Here is a 22,863-nt window from a genome sequence, read left to right on the forward strand (position 1 = left end):
ATGCCTGTGAATGAAGCCTCCAGAAAAACCCAAAAGGAGGGGATTTGGAGGGCTTCCAGATTGGTGAACATATGGAGATTTGGGGAGAGTGGTGTGCCTGGAGAGGATGTGGAAGCTTCTTTTATAATCAACCAGCAATCTAGCTAGTGACGTGTTTCTCTGAGTTCTGTGAGCCGCGTGAGCAAATTAATCAAACCCCAGGAGGGGACCATTGGAACCTCCAATCTATAGCCTGTTGTTTAGAAGCACAGGTGACAATCTGGACTTTCGACTAGCTTCTAAAAGGGGGCAGGAGGGCCGTCTTGTAGGACTGGGCCTTTAACCTGTGGGATCTGATGCTATTAGCAGGTAGATAGTGTCAGAGCTGTGTAGGTCAGCCAGCTGGTATTGCAGAGAAGTGCTCGGTGGTGTTGGAAGAAACCCATAAATCAAAATTGTCACAATCTTAATTACATTATACCTCAACCCCAGCTCATTCACCACCTGCTTATTCTCAGCCTCTTGGGTGATTTCGGCTTAGCACTTGCACAATTCATGATTTTTTCAGTTATCTGTCTGTCACCTCTGTGGTAGGGCATTTCCATGAGGATAGGGGCCATGCTTGTCCAGTTGCAGCCTAGTGCCTTGCTCCGGCTGTTTTAAATGCACACTCTTACTATCCCATTTTACAGGAGAGAAAACTGAGGCATAGTTTATTCATTTATTTGGAGAATGAACAAAACTGAGGTTCCCTTTCCCTAAAAATGCTGTGGTCATGCTGCAGCTTAGTTATATGCTTTCTGGTCTCATGTTCCCAAGAGTCACAACCTCACCTGTTTGGGAGGTTTAGAGAAAGGAACACACTAGGGATCTGGTGAGGGACTGTAGCTCCCTCAGAAGCTGTTGGATCTGCAGTAAGTCAGGTCTTCATTCTGAGCCTCGGTGCATTTGCGTGCCAAAAAACCAAAACAGGATTGGATTAGGTCAGTCTTCTTAAAGTATATACCCCTTAGAACATTGACTCTAGGAAATGTTACACGATTTTCATCCAAAAAAGCTGAGAGTCCGCTCGTTGAGAAAATGTTTTAACTAAAGAAAGATTTTAGAAATGCAGGATTTACTTATTTATTTGACAGAGAGAGAGAGAGAGAGAGAGAGAATGAGCACAAGCAGGGGGAGTGGCAGGGAGAGGGAGAGGGAGAAGCAGGGAGAGCAGGGAACCCAATGTGCGGCTCAGTTCCAGGACCCTAGGATCACAACCTGAGCTGAAGGCAGACGCTTAACCAAATGAGGCACTCAGGTTCCCTTGAAATGCAGGATTTAATCAGAGCCTTTCATATACCACTGTATGGTTGAATGCCCAGCAGGAATATGTCTTTATCCTTGTTTCCCAAATATCTGTTTAAGGAAACCACCTTTTTTTGAGAATCACGTTAAAGGATCTGAATTCCATGACACACACCTTGGGCAATATGGGATAGCGCAAAAGCTAGGAACCCCCTTACTCTTACGTGTCAAGCTCAACAGTGAATATAGAGGGGTGAGGGTCTATTATCATTGGCTGGGACCTAGTGTTTGTGTCAGAGCCTCTTGTTATTTCTGATACCTGATGTCCCCTCTCCTGCCCTGGCACATTGTTAGCAAGCTTTTCTTACCCCTCTTACCTCTAAGGGCGGAGTCTGTGCCTAGTCTTGGCCAATGGGATGAGAGCAGGAGACCTGGCCTCCGGAAACTGCTCCTGGACTCAGGTCTTCTATATTGTCCCCCATTCCCAACCCTCCTCCATCAACTCTCAGCCAGATGCAAGGGTCCAGTGAGGTGTCTCAGAGCCTCAGGAAATGTGGATCCACCAGATGGAGAAGACCCAGGCCTCTGAAGGCTGCCCAACCCCCTGATTGGAGCCAAACAGGAGTGGGATGTCCACCTGCTGTTGTGTGAAACCTCCAGGATTTGAGACTCATTTGCTACAGCAGTAGCTGAGGCTGCCTGACAGTAGTTATTTGGGGGAACATTCCTGCACAACTTGTGCCACTCCTATGGAAAGGGAGTGAGAAGATGTACAGATGACCTTGCCCTTTTCACACCTCGGGTCTCTGACCACGAGGCCACTGCTGACACGAACAGGTGCCTCGTATTCATTTCCTGGTGTCAGTCACCAGAGGCACATGGAAAGACACCCGAGGAGGATATCACAATGTGTCTCAGGTGGCAGACCCTTTAATAATGATGACCAGTGCTCACAGGGACACTCTCCTACCTTTCTTCCTTTAATCTGGAACCAACAACAGGATGAAAAAAAAATCCCCAGAAATCTGTGAGCTGCTGTCAAGCACAGCCCAAGCTTCTGTCGCTTGTTGTCAGTTTCCCCAGGAGAGAGTACCTCTTGACACCTGTCAAGGCTCTGACACTTCCCACCTGCCTGTGGTTAGATGGGAGGCCACCGCAGGGATTAAATCTCTGCCGGCTGCCTGGCCCTGGGATGCCCGAGGCTGCTGCGGGCTGCAAAATCCCCTGCTTGGCACCTGCAAGCTCTGTGCCCAGCCACAGAAGAAGCAGAGTCCTTGCTGCCTCTCCAGGCAGCCTGCATGTCTGGAATTTGGCACCAGGGAGTCTCAGGGAGCAGGAGGCAGCCCAGGCCAAGCTGGGTTCAGTCCCATCTGTCTCCGGCTTCTGTTTGGCATCTTGGCTGTGCTGCTAGGAGCCCTCTGCAGTGCCCAGCCTTTCTCAGCAGCTGCTCAACAGGAGACAGGAAAATCACTCTCCTTCCAGTGGACTGGTCTAGGGAGGAGCCTTCCCCAGGAATCCATGGGCCAGAAGCAGCCCCGGGTGGCCGCGACCGACAGGCCAGACCAGGCAGGCGTTTGAATCTTCAGACAGAGTCGTGTGTCTTTATTTCTTCCCCATGCAGCATGGCTGCTTCAGGCTGAGATATTAGCTCAGATAAACTCAACATGGAAATCATAATCCAGCAAGTCATGGCCATTCTTGTCAATTCTCTTAAAGGTTAATCTGCTTTTCTCCTTATTAATGAAGGGCCTCGGAAATGCAGCCAGGCCTCTCCCGTGTTTTGGTAGATTTGGGCTAATAGACTGTTTTATTTCCATGGTAACAGCTTCCAGTGTTACAGGAAGATAATTTTCCAGACAAAAGATTTGTGGGTCTTATTATTCTGCAGAGATCTGACTGTGAAGGCTGAGAGAGTGGGTTCAAGGGCTGCCTGGGACTGCAAGGTTGACCCATTCTGGAGCACCTGTTTGCCTCCAGCTTCTGGGTCTCAAGGCTTATTAGGGGGATGCATTGTGGGAAATTGGCAGGGACTGAATAGGAAATTGGCTGGGACTGAATAAAGATATTCTTTGAAAGACAATACTCTAAATTCATTCTCTTATCAGCCAATGGGATTTCAGTGAGAAGTGGCTCGAATTATAGTAATCGCTGGTACAACAGGAGCCTCTGCCCTGTGGAGTGAGCGAGGGGCCAGCCTTCTCACAGTGAGAGTCTCTTGGAGAGGTGCCTCTCAGGGGTCATCACCCTCCCCACCTCCCAGTCCCAGGGCAGACTGGTCGAGTGCTCAGCACATACTCTGTGACACCAGCCAAGTCACAGGGAAACAAAGGATGAACAAAACAGGCGCGGCTCCTGCTCCGAAGGAGCTTAGAGTTGGCCTTTGTGTCAGGGAATGGGTGGGTTGAAACAGACAAGAAACCAGGCAATGGCAATACTTTGTGATACATGTGATAACTGGGATATCCGGGTGCTATGGGGATTCACAGTAGGGCAGAAAAGGCACCCAAAAAGAGCTCTTTTAGGAGGACTTGAGAGCTTTGTAGGAGTGAAAGCTGCTCGGTCATTCACTAAATGACTATCATGAGCCAAGCACAATCATAGGTCCTGGGGACTCAAATGTGAGCAAAACCAGACAGATTCCTTATTTACACCCTGATAAAGAGGTATTAATCAGCTCTGAGGAGTAGTGACATGGGAATTTGACCAAGACAAATATCAAGACTCTTGTGTATAAGCTGGTAGGCTGTGCACTGCCCGACTCTAGGGAGAACTATTCATCACTGATTTAAATATTTATTTTGATGGTTTTCTGGAAGATGATATCTAAAATGTCTTGAGAAAGGGTCACCATATCTTAAATTGCACAAAATTAATTCTGCGGCCTAGTGAAAATTTGCCAGGGAAGGAAGGAGAGTCTTCTCCAAGTGAGTGACATTGTCTAGGGAACTGGACAGTGGGTAGAAACTCGCTGGGTGAGGAGAGAGAAGGAAAGGTGTCCCAGGTACGGAAAACCACAGGCATTCATTGGACCAGTTGCCTCCCAGAGACTGAAAAGAGGCCAGGAAGCTAGAGCAAATGGTACCTGCTGAGGATAGAGAAGGGGCAGGAGAGAGTACCAGGTCAGAATCTCACTCCCCCTGCCTAGGGTTTCCAGTGATGCTGGTCATTTGGCGCCCTGGGCCTGTAGATAGACATAAGTGGGTAAAGTAGATGCAGGGGTGGCAAGGGGTCATTTGTTAGTTAAGGAAACAAGGCAGCCTTGGTAGCCCGTAAGCACATTGGTCCATGGATCACGTGCATCAGAATCACCAGAAACACATATACGTATACAACCAGGTAAGTCCCACCCGAGACCTAGCAAAACAGAATCTCTGGGGCAAGGCCCAGGAATCTGCATTTCATCCAGCAGGCTATGCAACTCTGTTGCTGCCTAGGTTTAAAAATGGTGCCAGTTAAGCTTGCGCCCAGGGTGGCCACACTCTGTTCATTATTCTGTCTTAGCTGTCTCTCAGACTTTAGGCAAGCACAAGGCTTCCTTTGGATCTATTTCTTTATTGATCCAATGAGTCCCATAATATCTGTCCTTTCTTCCCAGAGGACGGTGTGTTCATTCTTCCCCCATGTTCACTGAAGGAATACTACGTCAAGTTGGCAAGACAGTTTCATTTCATGGGTTATATGCAGTTCTTTAGGAAGTGGCCACAGGGAAGAGAGGGTTGAGAAGGATTCTGAAGCTGGATGCAGATGGATTAAGGGTATCTGTCACAAGCATTGGAAGGGAGATGGTGACACATCAGTTCTGAATCTAGAGCTGTCTTAGATGAGATGCTGCATCCTCAGAGTAGCCTTCCCCGACCCCCTAACGTGGCACCACGCACCTCCCTCATGTCACCGAGTAACACACCCCCATGTGATTGCCATCACAGCCTTCACTATAATATGCATCTCTCTTATTTATATAATCGCTTCATTTGTTTTTTTTTTTTTTTTTTGCTCTCTGATCTTTTTCTTCATTGACTATATGCTCCAGGAAGGCAGGACTGTGCCTTTGTATCTCTTTGGATTACCACTGTCTCCCTCGCTCTTGGCACAAGCTCTTGGCACAGAGTAGCTGCTAATTAAGCATGTGTTGAGTGCATGCAGAAAGGCATCAGGAAATTGCCATCCTGGAACCCAGTGCACGGCACTGCAGAAGGCAGAGAAGATACGGTGAGACTTGGCAGGGACCAGCACTCAGACAGGGAGGCAAGACCTGCTCCGAAGGAAGATAATGCTTAAGTCAGATAAAGGAAGCAGAAGGGTGATGTGGGACTACAGGGAAAAAAAGAGAAGACTTGAAAACACAAGGCAATACCCTTCAGTGAGAATGTTGTGAAATATATAATGAGTGATCCATGTCACCTTGCTCTGAATGGTTAAAAATACTTTCCGAACACCTGAGATGGTCAGCATCCATGAGGTCTCCACAGGGAAGGGGTTGTACCAATGAAGGTACGGATATGGATGAGCTACAGTACAAAGTGAGCCACAGCCTCAGGGCATCTATTCTGGAGAAGGGAAGACTTACGTTCACACAACCTATACACAAATGCTCGTAACAGCTTTGTTGGAAAGAAGCCTGACTTCCTTCCCTGGGTGGTGCAGCCATACCCTTGCTACTACTCACTCATAAGAGGAAACAACCCACCCATACAGGTAACAACTAGATGAATCCCCAGGGAATTACACTGAGTGAAAAAAAAGCCAACTGCAAAAGGGGCATAACATTCTTGAAATAACAAAATTACAGAAATGGAGAACAAATGAGTGGTTGCCAGGGGTTAGGGAAGAAGGAAAATGAGTTCCTCGGGAGGGAGGTGGGTGGGATTATAATTAAGCCACTGGATGAATCCTGTGGGAGTGGAATTGTTCTGTATCTCCACTGTGGTGGTGGATGTGCTAACCTACACATGTGATAAAATTGCGCAGAACTCAATACACAGATGCACATTCAAACGAATCCTGGTAAAACTGGGGCAATCAGAATAAAGTATGTGGACGGTATCCATGTCGAAAACCTGGTTGTGGTGCTCTGCTAGTTTTGTAAAATGTTACCGTTGGGAGAGACCGGGGAGCTGTGTACATGGGATCTCTCTGTATCACTGCCTACGATTTCATGTGAAACTAATTATCCAAAAATTAAAAAAAAAAGTTTAAGTGGAAAAAATCGAATTTTTTTTTTGTCTTCCAACCTGGTTGAAAGTTGGAGGATTTCCCAGAGTGCATTTCAGCCCAGCAGATTCCATTCTGTGCCCCCTCACACCCCCCCCCCCGCCACTGCAGTGGGACCAAATTGTTTACAGTCCATTCTCCCAGAGACTCTTGGCATTCCATGTAAGCTGCATGGTCTGTTATAGACTATAGCTCCAGCAAAGCTTTCTGGAAGACATCACTGGAACTCTTAGTGTCCAGTGTTGACACAGAACTAGTTTTCTGGCTTCCAGGCTGGTCAAATCGGAGGATATCCAGATACTGGAATGGTAACCCATGAAATACATTTGGGGAGATTGCTCCGGTTGCAACCTGTACTTCCACTGTGATAAGATTTATGTCTTTGATTCTCAGTGCTTGCTCCCCACCAGGCTTCCTGCTAGAGTGTAAGCAGCTTGAAGACAGAGAGACTGTGGTATGTTCCCTACTGTTATCCCTGGTTCACAGACCCATCACACAGACATCCCCATAGTGGCCATTTGTTGTTTCTGCTTGTCTAGCATCCATTTGTCCTTCTTCTGATAGCAGCTCATTTTTCCTTTGGGGAACCACCCCTCCCCAATTGCAGACAGTCTTGGGGAGAGTATGAATCAAAGTGCCCTGGCTCCTTCTCTGGCTAAGGAGAGGCAGGAGACCCAGGCCAGAACGATCAGAGGTGGTGAGTGATGAGCCCTAGATTTTCACAAAAAGTATTTTAAAAGACAAGTTCTCTCCTTTCCCTATGATTATTCTTCTGATAGGATGTCATTTGAGAGCTGTGGGAAGCCTTTTCACTAACTTCCCTTGAAAGAGTTTATCTGCAACAAAATGATGCATCATTCGAGCACCTGGATCTGGCCATACCTGAAGCTAAAATATCCTCAGACTTTTCACTCGAAAAAGTAGGCTATGGTGATGCCTTTTCTGCTTGAATCAATTTGATTTGGCTTTATGTCATTTGCAATCAAGACTCCTAAGTCATTCAAGTACTTAGTATTCAACAAATGAATGAATGAGCAAATGCAATTCTGCAAATATTTACTGAGTATCTCCTACTTCTCAGGCATTGTTTGAAGTCCTGCAGAAAGAAACAGAGGAGCGGCAGAAATGACGGCCTCCCTTGAAAGCCAAGTATGTGGCCTGACAACCTAGAATTTGGGTCAAACCATCCAATTATAGTGGCTGCTTAGAAATGCCTCTTCTCCTCTCAGCCTCTCCCTTTCTTCTCCCACCAACATAGCTATGGTTTGTTGGTAACTCCGTTCTAAGACATGGCCCATGAATTCTCGAACACCAACGCTCACATTCACTTGTGGGGCCAAGTGACTTGGTTCTGTCTGGTTATCAGATGCAAACTTTGTCACAGCAGGAACTTAGACCAGACATTAGGGGAATATTGCGGGACCAGATGGTGTTTCTGAAGAAGGTTGTCCTATTTTTGCAGCTCTAGGATTTGACAATAAATCTGCCTGGCAGGCCTCAGATGTGATTTGGCCTCAAAATGGTCTCTGTTAATCCTTGATGCTGTGTGTATCTGTCAAGGTCCAACTAGGAAAACAGAGCCTGCTCTAAGTATTTGAACAAAAGGAATGTAATACAAGAGACTGTTTACTCAGATGAAGGAAGCGACTGAGAAGCAAGGGACAGAGAACTGAGAGACCACCCAGAGATCTGCACGGGCAGGAAGACGCTACTACTACCAGGCTGGAGAGGGCAAGGGAGCAGGTGGTGTTACCTGGGTCCAGGGGCTGGAGCCACCCGGCAGAGGCTGGAGCTGGGCAGGTCTGTGCGGTGGAGGCTGATGCCAAGAAAGACATACGGTCACTGCAAGAGACACAGAGAATGAGAAGGAAAAAGATTCTTTCTTATCCCTTCCTCCCACCTTCCAAACTCACAACAGCTTCCTCCCAGTGGTCATACCCAACCCAGCACCTCTCAGTAACCGCACCTAACCCAGCACCTCCCAGTGGCCACAACCAAGCCAGGACTTCCCAGTGGTCACATCCAACCCAGTACCTTCTAGTGGCCTCACCCAACCAGGAACCAAGTTGAGGCAGGGAGCCTCCTGTGATTACAGAGCACAGCAGAGGTGGGCAAGAATGGATGGGGAGAGGACGGGGGTGGCAAGAGACCCAGGGCTGCACACTTCTGTCACCCCAAAGCTGCCATTGCTGGGTTCCCATGTGCATCATTCCCCTTCTTATCTGGGAAGAAATGGACCTTTTGAAACAAAGATGTCACCAAGCCTCTGTCAGAAATCAGGACTCATATGCTGTTCATATGGAGTATAAAATGGCACAACCACTTTTAGAGAACTTTTACAAGTTTCTGATAAATGCGACACACATCCACCCTAATGACCCAGCAAGTCCACTCTTAGGTATTTGCTCAAGAGCAATGAAAATATTGCACAAAGCAAATTATATGAGAATGTTTGTTGCATTATTTATAGCCCCAAATTGGAAACCATGTAAAGATACGTCTGTAGGAGAATGGATGAACAAAATTATCAAGTGATCATACGATGGTATACTTCTGAGCCACATAGAGGAACACACTACTGCTACACACAACAATATGAATGGATGTCAGAAAGGGTTATAAGTAAAAGGGCCAGACACCTACAATCTCGTTCCATTTGTGTAGACTCCAAGAAGAGACAAAAGCCTAATGCACGGTGATAGACATCAGATAGTGGTTTGGAGTGGAGGTCAGGGACTGACTTGCAAGGGGAATTGAGGAAACATTCTAGTGTGACGAAAATGTCCCATATCTTATTTTGGATAGTGGTTATCCAGGGGTATATAATTATCAAAACATTACACTGGAAACCTAAGATTTATGCACCTTCTTGTACATTATTTATAGGTCATATTAAGCCGTAAAAATAAAAAACAGAGAATCCCTTTTTAAGGTTGAGAACAAATTCCTTCCTTCTCTCTTTGGTCTGTACTCTCAAGAAGGACAGCATTAGGGGATCCCTGGGTGGCTCAGCGGTTTGGCGCCTGCCTTCGGCCCAGGGCGTGATCCTGGAGTCTGGGGATCAAGTCTCCCATCAGGCTCCCTGCATGGAGCCTGCTTCTCCCTTTGCCTGTGACTCTGCCTCTCTCTCTCTCTTTCTCTCTCTCGATCTGTTTCTCATGAATAAATAAATAAAATCTTAAAAAAAAAAAAAAGAAGGACAGCATTATTACATCCTGGCAGATTTCTCATTCCACATTTCCACTCTGTAGGATGTCACCAAGAAGATGAGAGCACTCTGTCTCTTAAACCGACTAATTAGGAGTCAGATGCAGCCCTAATGCCCCCACCATCCATATAACTCGTGAGCATCAGGTTGACGTGTATTTAACATTCAGCTAAGAGACCATAAATACTTAATCATGTGACCACTACTTTTAAAGACATCACTTATGACTGTGCATTTCTTTTGGAAATGGTGCTCATCTGGCTTCATCCAGATATCCAGTAAGGATCACTGGGAAAAGATACAAAGGCAAGAAATGTAATAATCTGGACGTGTTGTTTCCCCCAGCAGCCATTTCCTGTTTTCTTACTCCCACCGCTGGCTGTTATTAAAGGTTCATGTGGTTTTGGGGGAAATGGACTCTCCCCACCCACCTCTGATCCTGCCAGTCCTAGGTTTGTAGCATATGACCTAGAATGAGCCGATCACTGCATGCTAACCCTGCCCCCCTCACCCCCCACAGAGATCTGGTGAAGGTGGATGTATGACCTCCAATCATATTGAATCCCAATACTTTGGCTTACTAAGACTTTTCCTCAACACAACCGTAGTTTGGGAGTATGAGGCCTGGCATTGCTATAGCTATTGCTACTTCCAAGCAGGGAGTCACAGTAGGAACCTAGCAGAGAGAGATGAGAGCAAAATTGGAGTATAGCCCTGTTGTCATCATGATAATATGTCTGAGGTCTACTCTCTATCTCAACTTTTTGGTGACATGAGCCAATAACTCCTCCATTATGTTTAGGCCATATATTCTGTTATATGTAGCCCATGGCATCATTTTGTGTGATAACCAGCACAGTAGGCTCATTTGGGCAGCAGGCCTGAATCTGTGAAAAGTGGTAGGACTAGGAATCAGAAGCCTTGAGTTCTGGTGTTGGCTGGGTCACAGCTGAACTGTAGGACCCTGGGCAAGTCATTTAATCTGGCAGGATCATTCTTTAGTCCTCCACGTGATGAGGCATTTAGAAAGCAGGACCTCCAGGTCCTTTGGCACTAACAGGAGTGACATTGTTGAAATAATTATAATAATAACTTACTAAGTTCTTGCCATGTGCCTGGTTCTGTGTTAATTGCTTTGGATTCAATGTTTCATTTGATTTTTGTTATCACTTGGGGTTTAATCCAGAAAGAGGAACCACCATGAATATTTTGGAATCTGTGAATATTTCAGAATAAATAAATAAATAATAAATATTTATTTATTTCAAAATAAATAAAATCTGGAGGATCAGAATAAAGTCAACAGGAGCCAGTTCTCTAACTGGTCCCCCTGCAGAGCTGCTACAGGTGGAAAATAAGGAGTCTGCTAGGGAATACAGGAGGTAATGCATGTCCCACTGCCACCATGGGTGCAGCAAAGGGGAACCAGGTGTGAAGTCTACAGAAGGCTGTTATCACAGACTCTGGCAGAAGGCCTGGGGCCAGTTACGTAGGACTGGCAGTCAGGAAGAAGGGGTGGGAGGCACCTCCTGACTCAGTTGGTTAAGCATCTGCTTTCCGCCCAGGTCATAACCCAGGGGTCCTGGGACTGAGCACTGCCTCGGGTTCCCTGCTCAGTGGGAAGCATGCTTCTCCTTCTGCTCCGCCCCTCCCCTGCTCATGTTTGCTCTCTCTCTCTCTTCCAAGAAGAGATGGAAGCCGGGCAGGAGAAAGTGAAGCCAAGCTGGAACTGATACCTCTTCATCTACGTCTTAATGCATCAAGCACAATGACCCAAGAGTAATGGCTGCTGCTTCACTTTTCCCTTCCAAATTCATGCTTTTAAAAAATTAACTAATTAATTAATTAATTAGCCTAGAACAGCAACCCAAACACACACAAGGAAGAGGATTCTAGGAAATGTCATTCCAGCTTAGCCAAACCGACAGTGCAAACCAGCAAACCCTCTAAAGAAAGATGGATGAGGGACGCCTGGGTGGCTCAGCGGTTGGGCGTCTGTCGTCGGCCCAGGGTGTGATCCTGGAGTCCAAGGATCGAGTCCCACTCAGGCTCCCTGCATGGAGCCTGCTTCTCTCTCTACCTGTATTTCTGTCTCTCTCTGTGTCTCTCATGAATAAATAAATAAAATCTTAAAAAAAAAAAAGAAAAAGAAAGATGGATGAGCATTCCCCTCCAAAGTTTAGAGAAGCTAAACAATTTGCCCAAAGTCACCCATCTGCCTAGTCCTAGAATCAAGACTAAGACCCGGAAATTTTTTCTTCTATTATACCTCCTTGGTCTATTGTACTTGATCACTTCTCCTCCAAATTTAGTTTGTAAATTTTAGCTATGAAATGTTGATTTTACTCATAATTCTTTTCTCTTGTCATTTTTACCTTCCTAATTCATTTCATTAATGACTCTGGCTCTTGCTTCTCTCACTTCACTGTCCTTAGCTTATTGATTCCTGAGCCTCACGGCCTCATGGCCATAAGACAGCTGCTGCAGTGCCAGGCAAAGCATGGAACATGACAGCAATCAGCTGAAGGAGAGACAGGGCTATTCCTTTCTTGAGACTCTTTTTATTGGTTAGGAGCTTCTTTCCAGAAGCCCCCATCCCTAGGGCCTGGGTCACATGCTTGAGCTCACTTGCAAAGGAGGCTGAGAAAACAAGTATCCAGTTTTCAGCCTCCATCTTGGGAGGCCACTTTGCCAGAACAAATGTGGACAGGATACTGTGAGGCAGGCATCCACCTGTGTCTGCCATAACCTCACCAGTTCTTTTTTAGCCTTACCCTTTTTAGCCTTACCTTTCAGTCAGCAAGACTAAATGGTTTTGTCTGTGTTTTGATTTACACAGAGAGTAGAAAGATCCTCTTTCTACTTGGGAATCCCTAGAATTGTCCACATTAGCATCACTATGCAAAGGACCCAAAAACAAAGTCTCCAGAGCATAATGCCCTCCAGGAAAGGAGTATTAACACTATGCCAAACATATACATTGGTGTTTCTCAGCCACTTTTTGTTATGATCCTCTCCAAATAGGTTTTGGAGGCTTTTTTTTTTTTTTTTTTTTCTGGTGAGCTCCCATGAAATTTTAAAACGACTGGTGTAGGTTTGTCTGTGTGCTATATGTATATCTGTGATTTATACATAGAAAGCGGAAGATGTTTTTCCATCGGAGATTCCATTTTCTCCTTCTTGGCTGTCATCCGGTCCCTGTTGGGAAGGCATGATCTAGATGCCACCTTGAGCTTTTTCAAACAGATTCTTCATATTTTCCGAGGATGTGGATATTAGTATTTGTCTAGCCACAGTATTCAGATGTGTCAGCCCAGCCCTGAGGAGAGAATGAATATTTGCCTCCATTTCTGACTTGCCTTTTCTTTCTTTCTCTTTCTTTCTTTCTTTCTTTCTTTCTTTCTTTCTTTCTTTCTTTCTTTCTTTCTTTCTTCTTTCTTTCTTCTTTCTTTCTTTCTTTCTTTCTTTCTTTCTTTCTTTCTTCTTTCTTTCTTCTTTCTTTCTTTCTCTTTCTTTCTTTCTTTCTTTCTTTCTTTCTTTCTTTCTTTCTTTCTTTCTTTCTTTCTTTCTTTCTTCTTTCTTTTTCTTTCTTTCCTTCTTTCTTTCTCTTTTTTCTTTTCCCCCAAGACTTTAACTCATTCACCTTAGTTTATGAGGCTTCAAATGTGGAGCTTGTAGTAAAATAAAATTAAAAGTTCAAGAAAGGGGCCTGGGCAAAATGAAGGCGACCTAATCATGCTGTAGGGGAAACACACAGTTCATTAGTTGAGACTTTTGACTCGCAAGTACCTGGACGAGTTACTTTTGGCAGGGGTGGGGGATTTCGCTGATGGGAGCCAGCATCCGTCTGCTCAGGCTACCAAAACTGAGGCAGGCAGACGGGTGGCTTGAACAGCAGAAATTAACTGTCTCACAGGTCTGGAGACTAGATGTCTGAAGTTAAGATATCGGTAAGGCTGATTTCTTCTGAAGTCTCCCTACTTAGCAGGAGGATGGCCACCTTACTGTGTCCTCATGGCCTTTTCTCTGCACACGGGCATCCTTGCTATCTCCTACTCTTATAAGGACACAGTCCTATTGGGTTAGGGCCTACTGTAATTACTTGATACAACCTTAATTACCTCTTAAAGACCCTATCTCTAAATACAGTCTGTTCCTGAGGTCCTGGGAGTCAGGGCTTCAACATATGAATGTGGTGGGGCAGGGAAGGCACGATTCACCCCTTAACAAATACGAGATCTTTTGTGGACATTGCAGCAGAGCAGATACGAGGCTGCTCCACCTGCTATTGGAGATCTTTGGTTCTAGAGCAGGTATCTCCCACCAAAACACTTCCTAGCACGAGGAGGGAGGATAAATGAGGAGGCCAATAACAAAATGATGCAGCAGAGACTGTGGGCAGTGGGACAGCAGATGCCTCATCTGAAGGAAGTGCTTACTAAACGTCCTATGAGATAGGAGCACAGGCCCAGTGTAGCCAGATCGCCCAGTTTTCTAAGAAAAACTGAAAATCTGGGGGTTTTTGTGACGTTTCCAATTTTAAAAAAACTGCTGGCCAAATAAAATATCTGCCAGCTGGATCTACCCTGCTCATCGTTCCTTCTTCAGCACATTGCTGGGATGTGACCCAGCTGCCTTCTGTAGGGCTCCGTTCTGTGGGGATAGTTTCGGGTTGGCTGAGCCGGTGCCAGATGTCCCTGGGAAGGATAACTCAGCCAAACTATGGCTACTGGGTGGGCAGAGTGACAGACAGGGTGGTACCTAAAGAGCAGGGGCTCAGCGGAAACTGTAAAATCCCCCACTGGGGAGGGGGTCAGGGTAAAACCTGCTGGAGCATCTCTTCCTGGAGTCAATGAGAGTTGTATCACAGTTGGAAGCAACTTTCCACAGCTTCCAGAAAAGCAAAATCGAGGTGAAACAGGTTTAAACTGGAACTCAGGGAATTTAAATTGGGCTTTTGGGGAAAGTTGTAAAGGAGTTTTATGGCTCTGAGAATCTACCATGGGGTCTCAGGTTCTCTCAGATGGAATCCAAACTGGGCTGTCCTGGATGGTCTCCAGGAAGACCTTATCTGTCTTTGTCTCTACTCACTCTCTGCTGCCCCAAATCCCATTCACTGCCATGGCCCCGAACAGCATAGGCCATTTCTTATCTCATCAACTTGCAGATCAAAGTGTGATTTGGGCTGTGAGAGCCAGCACCACCCCCCTTTTTTTCCCTTCCCATCCTTTGAACCACCAAAAGCCTGAGCACACTCTTGATGTTGCTGATTCTGTATTTAGGTGATGTCTTCATTTGGGGGGCGGGGGTGGATAGAGAAAGAAAGAAAGAAAGAGAAACGTCACTGCGATGGGCTGACGCCAGTGGGAAAACTGGCATTAAGAAACTGTTATTAAGGAAGAGGATGTGTGGAGAGTGATGATAAATTCCATGCGTAATTAGTTATTAAGAAACAGGTTGGCACCCCTATTCATCTACTCTGACACGTCTTCTCCCATCTATTAACTTGTGGCTATTTGAAGGTTTCACATGCAAACAGAGCCAGAGATATCAGTGGGGGGCACAGCTGTTTGGGGGAAACAAATTAAATCACGTCCACTGAACTGTTTTGCTGTTTAAATCCATTCTAAAGATATCCGAAGACCAATGAGGGTTCTTTCTTTCTTAGTCAATCAAACCCAGCTCAGGCTCCAGAACAGTCATTCTGATGGTGGTTCTGTCCAACATTCAGAGGACAGCAGCTGCAGAAGGGGAAATTATAGCATCAGAAACTTCCCAGCTGCTAGATTCTGTGTGGATCTGTTTCCGATGACTTTTCTTTTATTACTTTTATAATTAATTCGCATAATGCTTTACAGTCAACACAGTTGACAGGATGCTTTCCAACCTTCATTTGTTAGAATTGGTTTATAGGGTGCCTGTCTCATGTGCCAGGTTCCTTTGTGGTAGTGACAAGGAGAGGCAGAAAAACAAGTAAAGAAATAAATAAGCAAGATAATGGATCTCAGAGGTGGGACATAAATGATAAAAAGGAGCTGTGTCCAGGAAGATCTAGGGAATGCACGTTCCAGACCAGGTATGATTCTGCTCCCCAGGGCACATATTGCCATGTCTGGAGACATTTTTGGTTGCCACAACTGGGGGCAGGGAAGGGTTACTGGTCTCTAGTGGGTAGAGGCCAAGGATGATGCTTAACCTCCTACAGTGCAAAGCACAGTCCCCACAACCAATATCCAGCCCCAAATGTCCGTAGTGTCAGATTGAGAAATTTGGTTCTAGATAAAGAGAATAGCTTCAAATAGAGAGAACAGCAAGGAAGTTGCGGGAATCAAAAAGAAAACCTAGGATGTGAGTCTACTCGTCAGCTCTCATTGCAATAATGCTACAATGCTACCGCAAAACTCAATGACTTATAACTGCAAGCATATCATTTCTTTCTGTTGCTCTGGGGTCTTTTGGGATGGTTCTGCTTCAGGCACTACTTATCTAGGCTTTGCTCCAGACTACAGGGTAGGCTCAAATCTGCTGTACATCTTCCTTCAGACAATAGCTACCTGGGGCACATTCTTCTCCTGGCAGATCACAGAAGCACGAGAGGCTGTGCCAAACGGCACACACTAATTGCAGGGCTCTTCCCACACCATAACCACTAACATTTACTGGCCAAAGCAAATCTCATGTCCAAGCCTCATGTCCAAGTTCAGGGATCACAAAGTCTACTCTATCATGTATAGACATGGCAGGGTTCTCATGGAACGTTAAGAATGGAATGCAAGATCCATCTCTATCTCACTGGGCATGGCAGAGAGGCGTTGGGACTGGAGAGGCAGGCTGGGGCAAGAATAGAGAGGTGGACTGTGGATTTCATTCTGAATGCTCTGCAAAACCATTGGATGGATATAAGCTAAGGAGCTGCACATAATTACGCTGAGCAATTACAAATGGCTGCTTTGTGAGGAGCAGATTGTAGGAAGCAAGAGGAAGACGGGGGACCAGGTAGGACACCATTGCAGTAGACCAGGGGAGATACAGTAGTGTCTTAAGTCTAGGATCTGGGCAGTGGAGAAGTACCACAGTGCACACGCTCGGGATGTATTGCAGAAACAGAATCATCTGACCTTATTGATAGATTTGGGATGTGGGGAAAAGAAAAAAATCAGGGATGACTAAGCATTTTGTCTTGAGCCACTACATTGGATGGGAGGTATAGCACCACTTTGTGGAGCCAGAAAACCTGAGAATGAGCAGTTCCAGGGAAAATCAGTCTTCATCCCATTTAATTTAATTGTCTCAACAGGTCTATCTAGAGGTGCTTATACCATCTCCTCTTCCTAGAAGAGGAAATAGGAACTCAGAAAAGTAAAGTGACTTGTTCCAGACCACAACTCCCGTCAGTGGCAGAGCCAGAATTTGACTGTAGTTAGTCTGTACTCAGACTGCACAGCTGTACATGGTTGTTTCACTCCTTCTCTACACCTGTAGGAGGCTCCGTGGTTTGAGGCTTCTGAGAAGCTTGCCTGCTTCTGAATCTATTTTTTTCCAGACCGTACATTCCAGAATTAGTCATCTATGTGTCAGGGCTGTAGGAAGCAGGCAAGAGCTTGGAGCAGAGCAGCCTGGCCTCATGTCCCAGCTCATCTGCATTCAAGCTTGTGTATAAAGAATACAGTTTTTAGAGAAGGCACAGGGACCAGACTACTTCCATGGCCTTGAGCCCTCCAACCCTGCTTCCTCTACAGTCACTTCTATCCCATCCTCCTTCCCTCATCTGCACTTAGCCATAGGGACTCTCTCGGTCCCCAGGACAAACTGAGTTCTTCCTCACCCAGGGACTCTATGCCTGCTGTCCCCTCCACCAGGATCCTCGTTCATGGCTCTTCTACAGTCACTCTATCACCTCCATAGTGCTTAACACTGTAAGCTTTTCAAAATGATTTCCTTTCCCTCTTTGCCATGCCAGAAGTGTGAGGGTATTTTTTTCCCCTACCTTCACTGTGAGACCCTGGTGGGGCCCCTGGAGGTAAAACTCACAAGAGAATGGGACCACTTTGGAATTTCTAATTCTCTAGCTGGTCCACACGGAGCCCCCAGCAATTCATCAACTAGAAGTAAATGTCCTCCTACCCATTGGCTGTAGTCCTGGGCCTTTTCTGCTCTTGGTAAACTATGATACTCTGTCCATCTGCCTGTCACTCTGGTCTTGGGGGCAGTGGTTTTTCCCTGTGCTTTCAGTTCTCCCAGGTGTCTTAGATTTGCTTACTTTCATTTTGTTTAACCTTTTTCTTCTAGTAAGGGTAAAAATGACAGCTTTTGTTCTTTACATGGTGGACCAGAAACCCCATGATTTTTTTTTTTATTATTGTGTTTTGTCTGTTTCTCCACTTCACAGAGATCTTCTCCATTTTACTCACTTTGTTTCCTTGAGATCCTGGAGTATAGGTTTGCACATGATAGGTGCTCAAAATTCTAGGCTTGTGGATGGATATGAGGACCTGGATCCATTGCTTCATGTCAGATGTTTTTAGCTAGGAGTTGAAATACATAATCTCTGAGGAATCCCTTCTAGTATATAAATGCTATGATGATGAAGCTGGGAGTTTGCTTACAAAATGTGACCTGCAGGATAATTTACCAAGCCATGAAGTCTATTAATATAAATGACATGGTCCAATTTGCTAGCCAGTCTCCTTTTGAAATTTCATATATGCAGGAGGACCTCAACCACCAAATGAGGGGGTCCCCCAGCTCCTACAGATTAAAAAGAATAGGGGCACCTGGCTGTCAATAGGTGGAGCACACGACTCTTGATCTCAGGGTTCTAAGTTTGAGCCCCATGTTGGGTGAGGAGGTTACTTAAAAATAAAAATCTTAAAAGCAAAAAAAAAAAAAAAAAAAAAAAAAAGAACAGAAGAGACTGGAAGCTCTTTTTTGTATTTCTGAGAACCTTTGGAAAAGGCATATTTCTCTATTATTATGAACATGAACTCAACAATGCCACTTATTAATTTTTAAAGTGTGAGAAAGAATTAATTACTTCTAACTACATGCTGTTTCATTTGAATGACACAATATTTCAAAACACAAAACAATGGGTTATCATGAGGAAGAAAATGATCGAGCTTCTTGCTGATTTAAAAGGGGGGGGGGCCAGTCTGGGAAACTCAGAAAGTGGAATTTCAGCATCCAACTCCTGTGACTCTTCTCCACCATGCTGAACCCCTATCACGTTCCTCTGAACTGTGATTATCCCTTTTTGGGGGCCCACATACAGTGAACACCTGGTGATTTGACCTGCTAATGATTTTTGCAGCAAAGACCTGGTGAAGGCATCCTGATTATTCATAAGGAATCCATCCTTCCTCCTCCCCCAGACCATGGCAATTGAATAGAAGTAGCTCCAGCTTTCTTGACTCCTGGTGAGCAGGTGGCAAGACTCAGTAAAGGGGTATATTTCAACCTAGGGATGGAAGTGCGGCCAGCTCTAAACAATGAGAATCTGACTCAGGATTTTAAATGGAAGTGTTTGCAAGAAAATTGTCTCTGTATTTAATCAGAAACTGGCAGTGTGCAAACCTATGGCTGTTTGCGGCATTTTGTCACTCTATAGCTAAGAGTGTCATAGGCTGGGCACTCCAGGAAGAAGACTCAGGCAAAGGTTTATGTGCAAAAGGTTTATTTTGCAGATGTTCCTAAATGGCATGCGCAGGAGAGTAAGGAAGTGAGACAGGAAAAGGGGAATAAGCCCAAGCAAAGTGCATTAGTGAGCTAGATACTACTGAGGGAAGTGGGGCTTCATCCTGTTAGAGACATCTAGAGAAAAGTATAGACCATGGCTCAGAGTTGTCCCATCTCAAAATAATCAAATCAAATCAAAATAATGTTTGAATCTACTAATTCTGCCCTTCTTTGGCTGAGGACTGCTCCCAGGACAGTTGGTTCCCTGGCACTTTTGCTTGCCTGCCACAGCCTGAACCTGCTCCCTTGTCAGAGAAAGCCCCCAGGCTGAGAAGCACAGGAGCTACACATGGGTGCCATGTGTGTGCACATGGGAATGCTAAGTGTGGAAGCACTGTGTACAGGGACCCATGGGATCTGCTGCAAAGACCTTCCCTGAGAACAAAGCCAGCCCAGATCAAGCAGAGGACAGAGTCCTGACCCCACCATCTGGCACCTGCCTCCAGCATGTGTCAGCTAGCACTGCACCCCTGGACTTTCCTTTATCTGAATCAATTTCTCCTCTCCTTCTGAAGATGGTTTGAGACTGGTTTCTGTTCTATGTAATGAAAAGATCCTGATGGATATGCAGTGTTTCATCTCATCTTACAAGTACTTGAACACGTAACTCCCGTATCTCCCTTAGGAGTAGAATCTATAATGAATGTACTTTTGAGTCTTCCATAATACCTGTTAACAAGGTTCATATCAATTTTAAGAAATATTTGTTAAATGAATGAATGAGTACTGAAAAGACTCACCAAAGTGCCACACAAGTCTGTATATAATGGTAATTCACTTTAAGGCACCTGGCAGAGGGTAAGTGACATAGGGAGAAAACATCTGCAGCAGATTTATCCTGACATTGGCCCCACTAAAATGGAGAGGTAGGGGTGCTGGGGATGGCAGTACCACTGGGACTCCATGTGAAAATAACCCAAGTGTTAGTTCCTCTACCCAGAGAGATTCCTTGGTTTTATTTTTTTCCAAAAGCCTCATTTCCAGCTTTTCATTAGCTATGCCTTAGCTTTCCATCAATCCTTTATTTTTCCCTAATTTGGCCTGATTTTGCATTTCAATCTCTGTCATTTGCCGCCCCAGAACCCTAACAAGCAGAGAAAATACAAAGCACAACCATCCCTGCAGAAACCAGCGTCCCCTCGTCTCAGTCCCAGATGCTGTCTCTCATGGTGGCAACATGGGGGATTGTGTCATCAAGCCTGCTTCCCTGCAAGATGCTGACTTTAACAGATTAGAAATGTTGCCGGCACATCCCACGCTTCCGCTAATAAATGATTCCATATCTATCATGAATGAATTTTTCAAGTCTTCCATTACTGCCCTGTGTACCTACTCACGAAGTACATTTCCAGGCGATTTTGTCTGAATTACATGGTTAATTGCCTCATATTTCCAGCTCATGTTACAGGCCCCCTGAGTTAGAACGAGGGAGAGAAGTACCATGTATCATTTCCTGTACAGAGGACAAATTCATGGATAGAGCAAGGCACGTACTAATGCTGAATGCTAATTTGTTTCTAGCTTCCAAGTATAACTAAGTTTAAAAAAACATAAAACCCAAAGATAGAGAGGTAGAAAATTCAGTCAGTTATCTAGATAGATGTGTTAGCTTCCAAATTGTATATTCTTTCATTCATTAATTTTTTTCATCAAAACATGCCCATGTGCTGTGTGCTGGGAAAGGTAGAGAGGGTAAATGCACCGAAGTGCTGTCACAACCACTCTAACTGGTGCTGTGATATGTGCACCCATTAAAAACCAGAAAAAGAATAAAAGCCAAATAATAAAGTTACAATACAAAGCAAGATAAGATAAATGGTTTCCAGAAGTTTAGGCAGTAAATCCTATGGGAGTTCATAGGAAGGTAAGTTTAGCCATTTAGACTGAGATTCATGATCAGAGTTGTCTCCAAAGGCAGGACCTGGATGGATTATAGAGGGGTGCGCATCTGCTGGGTAAAGCCGAGGGGGACATCATGCCAAGATTCTGAAATTTCCAGGCACAAGGAAAATCGGGGTAATGTGCATTGCCAGTGTCCCTTGTAAGTGGACCTCCCCAGCATAAATGTCTCATTGAGTCTGCTCCTTGGCTGTAAAGCCCCGGCTGTCTTAACTGTATTTGGAGCAGAGCTGAGACTTACCTCTCTCCCCTACTGCACTGGCCTTGACATGTATCACAATAGTCCTGAATCAAGATGGGTCCATCTCACACTGCGTGTACGGTATTCCCCACTGTCTGCAGGTGAGCTGAAGGTTATAGCAGTCAAGGCTGCGGTAGGAAGCAGAGGGCGTGCTCAAAGCAGCAGGTGCAGGAGAGTTTACTAAGGGGACTGGTCCAAAAGAAGGGATGGGAGGGACGCCACAACACACAGAACAGCACAGGGGTAGCAAGGAGAAAGGAAAGTTTGAGCTGGTAGCTAAACAGTCATCACCACTACTAGGCTGAAGTGGGGAGGCAGATTCGGGGACCTGGAGGCAGAAGGGAGGCCACTGTGATGCCCACCTTCCAGATCCCATTCGGTGACAGGCTCGCTGCCCATCTGCTGGCAGTAGATGGCTGGCAGGTATGCCAAGGTCATACCTTTTCTTGGTGCAGCCCACAGCCAATGACCGCCGCATGTGGGAGTATCTTGGTCCGGTGCTGCCAGAAGACCAGTTCCAACTCCAGGTCCCCTGGTGGCTGGCCTGGACCATCACTGGGCTGTGTCAGCAGGGGCCACACTTGGTCACAGGGGTCTGGGCCACTCTATTTGGGCTCAGCCCTCATGAAGCCCTTCTAGAGCAGCTCAGTTACATGAGTTCTGTCTTCAACCCCCTTCTCTGAATGGAGGGGTTCAAAGCTGGCCAGCGTTGGGGTATAGAGAGCAGCACATTCTGCCTCCCAAGTTCTAGCTTATTGTGTAAACACATGTGAAGTGACTAATGTGGAGCCAGATATGGGTGAGCCAATGCAGGCACAATCTCTTCCCTTCTAGAGCGTAAAGTGTACCAAGGGAGCCACACATCATCCAACTATGTCAATCATGCACATGGCACCTGGGACAGGTGCTCTGCTTGAGCATTACTTGGTGCTCCGGAATCATATCATTGTGGGGCGGGTCCTGATCGGAGATGCCTGCCTTTAGCAAGACCCATATTAAATCAGATTAGCAATAATTCACATACATTTGATGTCTTCTGTTAGTAATATTCTATCTTCCAACTGCCCCCCTCCCCCTCCACCCCTTAGCTATAAATCCCCAGCCACCATTACTGTATTTAGAGTGAAGTTAAGGCTAATCTCTATGTCTTATTGCAATAGTCTTGACACCGATCACAATTGTCTGAAGTCTTCCTACCATTTTAACAAGTGTCAGAATAATTTTTTCTTGCACACATCCAAGGCTGTGATTTATCTTTCATCAGATCCATGTCAAATTAATCGTGTCATAAGTTTCATTTGAT

The 22,863-nt window shown here is 45.5% G+C and overlaps 1 long non-coding RNA gene across 1 annotated transcript in view; it reads left to right on the forward strand.

The window, feature by feature from the left end:
• Window positions 1-20,690, forward strand: part of LOC140611289 (uncharacterized) — a 58,068-nt gene extending 37,378 nt beyond the window's left edge. The window contains exon 3 of the long non-coding RNA XR_012012565.1: window positions 20,501-20,690. This is a non-coding gene — a long non-coding RNA (uncharacterized lncRNA). The remainder of the gene's footprint in view (window positions 1-20,500) is intronic.
• The last annotated feature ends 2,173 nt before the right edge of the window (window positions 20,691-22,863 follow it).

This window comes from Canis lupus, chromosome 19 (assembly GCF_048164855.1).
Source record: "Canis lupus baileyi chromosome 19, mCanLup2.hap1, whole genome shotgun sequence".
In the NCBI taxonomy this organism is placed as follows: domain Eukaryota; kingdom Metazoa; phylum Chordata; class Mammalia; order Carnivora; family Canidae; genus Canis; species Canis lupus.